We start from the raw sequence: 10,000 nt of genomic DNA on the forward strand, positions 1-10,000 counted from the left end.
TTTACTCCAAGCTTTTCCATTACTATGAAAGCATAGAATATCGTGAGTTAAGATAGCCATTAAAGGAGTGAGTGTGGATAGATGCCTATAAAACCACTAGGAGAAGTCATAGTATCGGATGATGGAAATACAGGGTCCGGAAACTTCCAATTCTATTCCAGTTCCACTATCGGATTCTGGGCATGAAGCCTTGACAAGGAGCGAAGCAGCTCGAACGAATGTGAGAGGGCTTACGAAACTAGGGCAAGAAAATCTCACGTAGAAGGGAGGGCCAGATTGAACTTAAAATGAAAGTAATTCCACGAACAGGTTTAGAGTAGTCAATTCAAGACTTATAGTAGGACTTTCTCTACCGGGAGATGGTTTAGCGCGAGTAGTAGGAAGGGGAGGCATCAAGTCAAAGATTTCCTACGTCCAACAAGAGGAAATTCCATAGCTGATTCCTTGCCATCTACAAGGACTCCGACAGGTTCTTATGCCAGCCAGAAAGAATTGGAATCATAAACTCCAGATTCTTCGGCTGTTCCAGGAGCTGCAGAAAGGGATGTTTTAGCTGTTGAGGCTAAGAAGGGAATTGAGGTAAAGGAAAAGGTTGCATCTTACCGCAAGAAGAAGAAAGTTTGGATGTTTTTTCCGGTCGATTTCCCGAAAAAAAAGTGGCGATCTAAACTCTAATAAACCCACCATTGTCACACTAGTCCTTTCAATATACTTCCTAATATCTTTCACTTTCAGGGGATCATTTAGACCCCAACCATTCCAAGTAAAAAGAATCATTGATGATGAGGGCCTGGGTCTTCAACCATCCCAGCAGGATCACCTTCCTGTTCAGACTCAGCCAAACTAAACAATTGCTCTGTACTCTTCTTCCCTTTCTGATTCCCTGGAAGCTTAGACTCTTGCTTCCTATTAATGGGCTGCCAACCTTCTTCTTCATCACTATTTATGGGAACAATCACATTATCAGGGGTAAGATTTTGAAGTTGTGGTTGGGTCTCTTGCCTAGGCGTATCCGGAAGTGGTTTCTTCTTAGGAACCCATTTTTTCACAACCCAACCATTTCCCATTCTTGTCTCTTGCATTCTATCTTCACAACAATGTCCAATCTGAAAGCATTTCTTACAATATGGGGGCAACCATTCATATTCCACAGATTGCTGAAAAATATCTCCTGTAGCAGTTTCAATAGCCATTTTCTCAGGAAGAGCCTTAGTGACGTCCAACTCCACTAACACCCGAGCAAAGGAAACTCTTCTCTGATTAGAAGTGCAATCATCAGCATATAATGGAACTCCTAAGACACTACTAATTCTGCTTAAAGAGTCCAAGCCCCAGCAATTCAAAGGGAGATTTTGAAATTTGACCCAAATAGGAATGACTCTCCAAATTTGCTTAAGCTTCGCTTAAGCTACTACATAACCTTACTCTAAGGAGTAAGTGAGTATAAACTGCCTTAAAGGGAAGCCAATCTTCATAAAATAAAGACGCCGGCCAGCCTAGCTCATTCTTGGATGAAGAGCCCCTTTTAGTCTGACTGACATCATTTTCTTGAATGAAGACAAGTTCAGATAATCTTCAAACAAAAAGCGAGATCCTACCACCACACGCGAAGGTGGCACGCAAAGCAAATCTTTCCCTTTGAGGTTGTTGCAACGAGGCATCGCCGAATGAGACCCGATTCTCTTCTGTGAATTGAATGTCTTCCCCCTTCCCTTCGTTTACTAACTGTAAATGAATGCCACGCCCTAGCGAACCTCAGAGGAAAGGCAAAAAAGAAAAAAACCACCGAAAGGGATACAAGAGCACGCATTCGACTAGCTTCCTGCAACCAAGTATAGGCAACCAGGCTGCTTTCCGTATTAACAGAAAGGGATCCCCTCGCTCAATCCAATAGAAGAAATCGTTCCTTGTGAGAAGCTTGAAACTGGTCTTGAAGCATAGGCTAGGCAAGGAAGCTCTCCTACAACTCAATAATACTCGACAAAGGCCATAGAAGGGCTTTTAACGCTTAACATGGGCAATAGATAGGGAAGGAAGCATAAGCAAGAGCTGGCTTTTTCAAGCTGAGGAAGGGGATTTATCCAAGGCCAAGAGCTGGGCTAGCTGCTTTTTCGTTTTTAGGTTGTAGTTGTTAATTCAGAAACATAAAAAAAAGAATCCGATCTTTCAGAATTGACCGTGGATTGAGTCAATCTTTGTTCAGCATCCCCTGCGACAAAAAGATGCTCGAAAAGCACATTTACACGCTTTTCTAACGTGCGTTGAGCATGGTGAGCAAACTTTGAAGGTGAATACCTATGCTTTTTTAGAATGGCTTTTCCTTTCTCGGTCCTAGCGATCTGTGGGCGTACCCTTTCGCGAGCGAGAACAAATATCAGATAGAGAAGGATTCTTCTCGTATAGAAAGAAAGCGCTAGTTTAGTTTCGTCTTTCGAGCGAAGAAAGCCCTTTCAATTGGCCTTGTGTGATCAAGTTATCATGAGGGGACTTTCACTTTCCTCATTTGAGTTAATGCCTTCGGAAGTTTCAAATATCTAGCTCTAATTGATCCGGTTGAGGAGAGCGCCGACTCCAATGTCCGGCCAGCCGAGAACGATGCCCTTTCTTTCTCATGCCTAACGTCTAAAAGCCCCCCTTTCCGCCCTTTGCCATTCCGAAGAATAAGGTTTGGGTTGAAAGCACGGGTTGGAAGCATGAGCGATGAGCTTCTCGACTTCGATCTTTTTATTTTCTTTTTAGGTATGGGTTGATTGTAACCTAGTATAGGACTGATCTAGGGCAATTCAAAGGCTAAGCCCAAGAATTCCAATAGTTCGCTTTTTCCTTTTAGCGCTACTTGGATACTTCAAGCCAAGAGTAAGTTTCACCAGGGGCTCTATACACCACTTCCGGTCCCTATGCAGCCTTGGGAAGCAGTTTCAATGGATTTTCTTGTTGCTTTGCCTAAAACACAAAGAAAGATGCTATAACGGTGGTTGTGGACAGGTTCTCTAAAATGGCCCATTTCATTCCTTGTACAAAAACGGAAGATGCTAATCATCTTGCTGAGCCCTATTTCAGAGAAGTTTTGAAGCTTCATGGACAAGTGAGGGCAAGAATAGAAAGGATTAATGAAATGTACAAGCTGAGAGCTAACAAGAACAGAAGAGATGTGCAGTTCAAGCCTGGGGATTTAGTAAGGTAGTTTACTTACTCACTCTTTATAGTAAGGAGGAAGAATAAGCTTATGCCTAGAAGTGATGGACCTTTCAGAGTCTTGGAGAAAGTGGGAGCAAATGCTTACAAGTTGGAGTTGCCTTCAGAGATGGGAAGCATATCAGCAAGATTCAATGTAGGTGACTTAGCTCCATACTTGGATGATGAACCAGTTGATGATGTTAAGGAAGGTTCTCAAGAGGGGGAGAATGATGCAGGAGCATCTACATCAAAATAAAGCTCCACCACAGCCATGCTAGCAGCTCAGGTCAGTAGGAGCTCTAACAAGGCGGAGGCAATCAAGGTGACTTGAGTTCCAAGGTAGCTGTGGAACTTCAGTTTATGAGCTTGAATGAAGGAATTGAAGCTAAGAACATCATTCATACAATCAATCTTAGTTTAGTGGGCATACACAGCATGCTCTTCTTACTAATAGAAGTATGCTTCCTCCGATAGCAATGTTAAAAAAAATCTTGATAAAGAGTTCACCATTAAAGATCTTGGAGAAGCAAGATACTTTCTTGGTATAGAGATTACTCGGAATTCTCATGGAACTCTTTTGAATCAGAGAAAATATGTGCTTTATATTCTAGAGACAAGAGGATTAACTAGCACAAGTCCAACAAAAACTCCTTTTCCTCAAGGCTTGAAACTCACTGTTGATCAAGGGGAACTAATTGAAGATCCTGAAATATACGGAAGGCTCATAGGAAAGCTTCTCTATCTTAATATCACAAGGAATAGTAAAGGCTCCCCTAAAAGTCTCTTTCTTTCTTGGTTAATCTGTCATAACAGACAATTAACAGCTGTATAGGATGATCTCTTGGAATATTCACTGTGATACTAATTGTTCTCTTTGTTCTGCAGCCTTAGAAACCAGAGAGCATCTTTTCTTCAAATATGACTTTAGTTTGAATGTTTGGAGGCAGATTCTCAAAATTTGAAAAATTCAAAGACAAGTTTATTCTTGTGATCAGGAGATAATGATTGCAGCTCAGATGTGTGGGAAGAAAGAGGTAGTAGCTCAGATTTATGGAATGTGCTTTACAGAATTCCTGTATGCTATTTGGTTAGAGCGAAATGCTCGAAGATTCCAGCACAAAGAGAAAGATTGGATGCAGGTTTATAGGGAGATTCTTGATAGAGTATCATGTAGAGCTACTGAAGCTCAAAGATTACTGTTGATTATGTAGTTTTATGATTTATTGCACATGAAGAGTGGGTTAGGCAACCCTTCCGTCAAGGTGGGTCTAATTCCATACTGATGCTTTTCATAAATCAGTTAGGTTGTAATATTTCCTTTTGGAAATAAAATTTCAATTTAATTGCAAAAAAAATGTTGTCTACTTAATGCTATGTTAATATAAATAAAGACTTTTTCGTAAAAATGTGCTTCATGTGAAAGTTGAAATAAGGTGTAAGCTAAGTGTACTACTGGAGATGTGCTTATTAAGCCTTTACAGCTCTGAAGCTTCCTTACTGTAATGTGCATAAGATAGGTCTTTAGCAAGGAGATATCGCACGGAAAGCCGGATTAGGTCTTACACTTACCCGCTTGCGGACTACTGATAGAGAGAGAAAGTCAATAAAAAGAAAACCCTAATGATATGTATCCGCTACGGCCCGAAGCGAAGGGAAGTCAGACTTAAACAAAGGGGAGGGCTTCGGACGAGGAAGTATTAGCAAATATCAGATATTGGATCTTTGATCCAATACCACCCCTTATTCTAGTTGTATAAATAGTGCCAATTTGCCATCAAAAGTCAAAAGACCAAAAAGCCCTTATTAACCCCAAAAAGATTCTAACACTTTTTTTTAGTAAGTTCCCATTAAGAAGACTTTCCTTTTTAGGAAAGTTGGTAAATTCAACTTAGTAAGAATTAATGCTTAAAGTTTGTATTAAATTAATTAAGTTGTGAAATAGACACGGGATTAGAGACATTAATATATTAGTTTTGCGTAATTTGGCTTTATTAAATAATAATTAGGTGTGTTTAATATTAAAACAAGTTTGATTTTTAAGTTACATGCTAATCCTTTGGATGTTCAGTTGATTGAGCAAGAAAGAACTGCTGCTGCTCATTACTCTTTTGTTCATACTGCTTATGTCTCTTTCTTGAGGCAAAAGAGTAAGCTTATGTGGTTGAAAGATGGGGATCTCAATACTAAGTTCTTTCATAATAGTATTAGGATGAAACAGAGTAAGAACAAGGTTCATTCTATTACTAACATGGAAGGTAATACTGTTTCTGGCCCTGACCTGGTTGCTGATGCATTTGTTAAATATTACCAACACATCTTGGGGACCTCTGTTGCTAGAAAATCTGTTAATTCCAGGATTCTTGCTCTTGGCCCTCTTGTTGCTAATGATATTCATCCTGTTTTAATTGCTCCTCTTTCTTCTGATGATGTCTATAAGTCTATGAGGAGCATTGCTGGTATTAAAGCTCCTGGCCCTGATGGGTTTGGGAGTCAATTTGATAAGGATGCTTGGCCAATTGTTGGTGAGTCTGTAGTGGCTGCTGTTCAACAGTTTTTTGAAAATGGTAAGTTGTTGACTGAGGTAAACTCTACTTCTATTTCTCTCATTCCAAAAGTTGCCCAGCCTACTCATCTTTCTGACTTTAGACCTATATCATCTTGCTCTGTTATCTACAAGTGTATCACTAAGATCTTATGTGCAAGAATGAAACTGGTTCTACCTGATATTTTTTCCCAGAATCAATCTGGTTTTGTGGAAAGTAGAAATATTGTGCATAACATCATGGTGATTCAGGATTTGCTTAAGCATTATGGTAGGAAGAATGCCCCTGAAGCTGTCTTAGTGAAAATGGATTTAAGGAAAGCTTATGATATGGTTGAGTGGAGTTTTTTAGAGGTTATGTAGTAGCTTAAGCGAAGCTTAAGGAGAAGGATTCTTTCTTCTATTATTCATAACCCTCCCATTTTGTTGAGGTGGCCCCGCCACACTGGTTTGATGCATTATTCCCCTTTCCTTGAACATGTGCACACATTGCTCCTTTCCAATCTCAGTGCCATTGTCTGACCTGATTACCTTAATCTCCTTCTCAAACTTATTTCTTACCATTGCAATAAAGTCTCTAATTGTCTTCTCCACTTGGCCCTTATTGTGGAGTAAATAAGTCCAAGTACATCTACTGTGATCATCAAGGATTGTAAGGAAATAGGATGCTCCTTGCAATGACTTAATTCTATATGGCCCCCAAAGGTCCATGTGAACTAGCTTAAAAGAGCCATCCGCCCTACTCTCACTTCTGCTGAAAGGGAGTTTTTGGTGTTTAGCTAAGGCACACACATCACATTTGTAGTTTTCTAAGCCATTACAGCCACATTCATCAACATATTTAATTTTGGACAATGAAGCATGTCCCAACCTGGCATGCATTATATCAATTCTATCAAGATTGACATTTCCCTGAGTTTTAGGAATTATTACAGCATTCTCATTGTCACAACTACAGAATTGTGAAACTTATTACAGACCTTTTCTGAATTCCCAAAGTAAAAATAGAAAAGTCCTCCAGTCCTTTTTCCTCTTACAATTTCCTCATCAGACCTGTGGACCTGAAAAGTACACCCATTTCCGGTAAATGTCACATTAATCATATTTTTATCAATCTATTTTCCAACTGAAATCAGGTTATGTTTGAACTCTTTCACCAACAAGACATCTTCCAGAATGATTTTGGAATTCAATCTGATTTTTCCTGTCTCTTTGACCCATTTTTTACTTCCATAAGCTTCGCTGTTGATACGACATAACCAACATCTAAAGATTAAGTAAGTAAACTGCCTTAAGCTTCGCATAAGCGACTTCATACCTCAGACTTTTGGGTTAGATCAGCTAGAGTTTGACTATGGGGCAGAGGATTCAGTTCGGAAGGTACGTGAGATTATCAGTGCATGGAAACAATTGTAAAGTATGAACTTTTCCAGGTGTGCCAACCTAACCTTGTCACCCCAGAATATGTTGTTTGGAGAAGCGAGCGAGTGAACGGCGGCATTGTGTTACCATTTGCTGTGACCGAAGCTTTTCACGTTTTCTTCCGGTTACCTTCAGAAGCTGAGATTGTCAAGCAGGAATTTGCGAAGGAGAATTCTTTCACTGTTCTCCTAACCGGGAATTCATCTTCAGAGCTAAGTCCCAAGGAGAATGTACGGGCGTAGGTTAGCGTCTCGTCCTACGCCTTTGAAGGCCGCCCACGGGATGCGCTGTACGGTAGTAGTTTATGTTAGCTGCTTATCCGGTGCCTTCTTTACGAAAGCCATTATTGAATAAACTCTTGTTTAGTCAGGACGTCGTTCCCGTCCCTTGTGGTGCTTTTTCAACCCCTTGCTTTCACAACTTCTCAGAAGCATCTGGATTCGCTCCAATTCCAACAGATACCGTCACAAGTTCTAGGCGTATACTATGTTCCAGAGCCTTTAGTTTAGTTGCGGAGTTAGAAGCTACTATATATAGAATATAGATAGTGCCCGATTTCTATATCCTGCCTGCGAATCGAAGCTCTTATCTCTCTAGCTCATGAAAAAATCCCCCGCCAGAAAGGAATAGCCGGAATAGAATGAAGGAATGATTCAATCTTCCATCATTTCAGAGCCGACGCCTCCTTTCTATCTATACTTCCGGAAGTCCTTGACTGGACAGACTGATTGAGAGACAGACCAGGCCAGGCTACTTTCTATTCTATAAAGAAGAGTCCTATGCTCCTCCTTGCTCTCTCTCCTACGCTCTTCCATAGCTCCCTAGCTTCCTTACTCTATCAAGTAAGCAAGTAAACAACCTGGAACTACAGGAAGATATAACTAGGAAGAGAAGACGATAAGACAATAGATGAAAGGTCTGCGTCTGCTCTAGTTCCTAGGGAAGAATCCCACTTTTATCTGTTAGATCTAGCCTTCTCTTTCCTGCTGAAACTAGATGTGCTTCTGGTGCTTTCGTTCCCTTCTTCTCTTTTTTTCCAACAAGCTAGTAGGCTGCTCAGTCAGCCATCTCGGTTGCTTTTTGTGACTCATTTCATTCGAAGTCCCCATCTTTGGTGGGCTTCCGGATGGACCATTCCTTCTTTCCATTTCCGATTCCAGCCTAGAAGTTCTTGAATCAACCTTAATTGAAAATGTTCACTAGCAGCATGATTCCTACTTTAACTGCTTCCTCTTCCAGACTATTAGATTGGCTCAAATGAAAGAAGCCCGCCACCCGCTTTCTTTCCCCTGCTCCATTGCTGAAACAAGGCCTCGCCCTTTAAATTTAAAGGGGCTACTCTCTATTCTTAGGGCGGGTAAAGCTACTGAGCTGTAGGAGTTGGACCGAAACCCTCCTTTCTTAGGTGAATATGACCATGAGGATGGTTATATGAAGTGGCCCGCATTATTTTTCTATATGCGGGACTGTCGCGGATTTCCGTTCTGGCTAAGTTCTTTCTTAAAGTGCCTATGCGAATTTCTCACGCGAGGTTGACGTGAGAGCCTCCCTCCTCCACTCACACCGAGTTTCCATGATGGAATTTTCGGTGAAGCCGTCTTCACGCAGCGCATATTCCAGCCTTTTCTCCAACTCAAATTGTAATTTAACGCGATCGTCACTAAACTCGGTCTACACTCCACCCTCGATCCTACTGTACAATAACCTTTCCAGCTCCTCTCGGCGTACCGAATCTGCGATTAAGGGTTCCCTAACTACGCCCACGAGCTCGTGTCTCTCGTTCTCTTCATTAGGAGCATGAAGGATATCCGGCCCCCCATGCCCAAAAGGGCCCGGTGGTGTACTGGGACCCCCCGGCATTTCAGGAAATGGATTTTAATAGGGGAGTATGGCTTCTGCTAGCTCGTTCATGAGCAGAAATCCAAGCTGGATCCCCCCCTTAAAAAGAAGGAGCAGAATTACCTCCACCAGTTTGTCGATTGGAAACCCAAGAAGAGAAAAGAGTTCTCACAGCAGATCGTTGTCTTAACTCCATGATTGAGGCTTCAGGCGATAGAACTTCATTGATATCATCTGGAATTTCCAGATCAGCAACATTTTCATGAACCGGAGATAAGTTAAGGCTCTGAATCCCATCAAGAGATCCCATAGAACGATGGCGCCTTGCATCCCCTGACTGCGGTACATTAACCGGCGACGAAACCTCAGATCTAACATTCACTACTTGTTGATCTCTCGAACCAGCATTCCTACCTCTTCCCCTACCCCTAGCCATAGCCATAGCTACAACAAAGTTGAGGAGACAAGAGAAGCGAAAGATGTGAAGAGAGAACGAAGGAGGCGAAGAAAAATCAGAGCAACGAAAACCCTAGAAAACTTAGAGAGAGGAGAGAGTTTCTCTCTCTAAAAAAAAATTTTCCAAGACTTGTCAACTTCAAGTATACATGTTGAAAAGGCTAAACTTCAAACATTGTTCCGCCAAAGGATACATATCTCATATTATAAAATTGTTCTTCTATTTCCCGATCTAGAAGAGTAAAGAAGACTCTCTATTCCACGGAAAGTCGGAATACCCTTCTTAGTGGAAGAATCATATCCCTTCTCATCTACAATTGCTAAGTTGCAAAAAGACTTAATAAGATTCTATAGCTCCATAAAAGCTTTCCTACAATGAAAAGAAGAACCGAGAGAGCCCAATGCAAAGAACTCCAGTGAATGTAATACGAGGAGGTAATTTCTATTTGCTTGCTTGGAATAAGCCAAAGATCCCTTTTTTTAGTTCTGCTGTAAAAGCAACCTAAGCAGTGGTTGGCTAAGCCGTAACGCGGGCATACACACGAACTGGCTTTTTTACTTTCT

At 41.2% G+C, this 10,000-nt stretch overlaps 1 protein-coding gene across 1 annotated transcript in view; it reads left to right on the plus strand.

The window, feature by feature from the left end:
* LOC130827031 (NADH-ubiquinone oxidoreductase chain 5) overlaps window positions 1-374 on the plus strand; it is a gene marked incomplete at its 5' end in the record, with an annotated part of 3,430 nt that extends 3,056 nt beyond the window's left edge. Inside the window, one exon of the mRNA XM_057692664.1 lies at window positions 1-374. This exon is cut by the window's left edge and continues 1,690 nt beyond it.
* Window positions 375-10,000: the final 9,626 nt, after the last annotated feature.

This window comes from Amaranthus tricolor, chromosome 11 (assembly GCF_026212465.1).
Source record: "Amaranthus tricolor cultivar Red isolate AtriRed21 chromosome 11, ASM2621246v1, whole genome shotgun sequence".
In the NCBI taxonomy this organism is placed as follows: domain Eukaryota; kingdom Viridiplantae; phylum Streptophyta; class Magnoliopsida; order Caryophyllales; family Amaranthaceae; genus Amaranthus; species Amaranthus tricolor.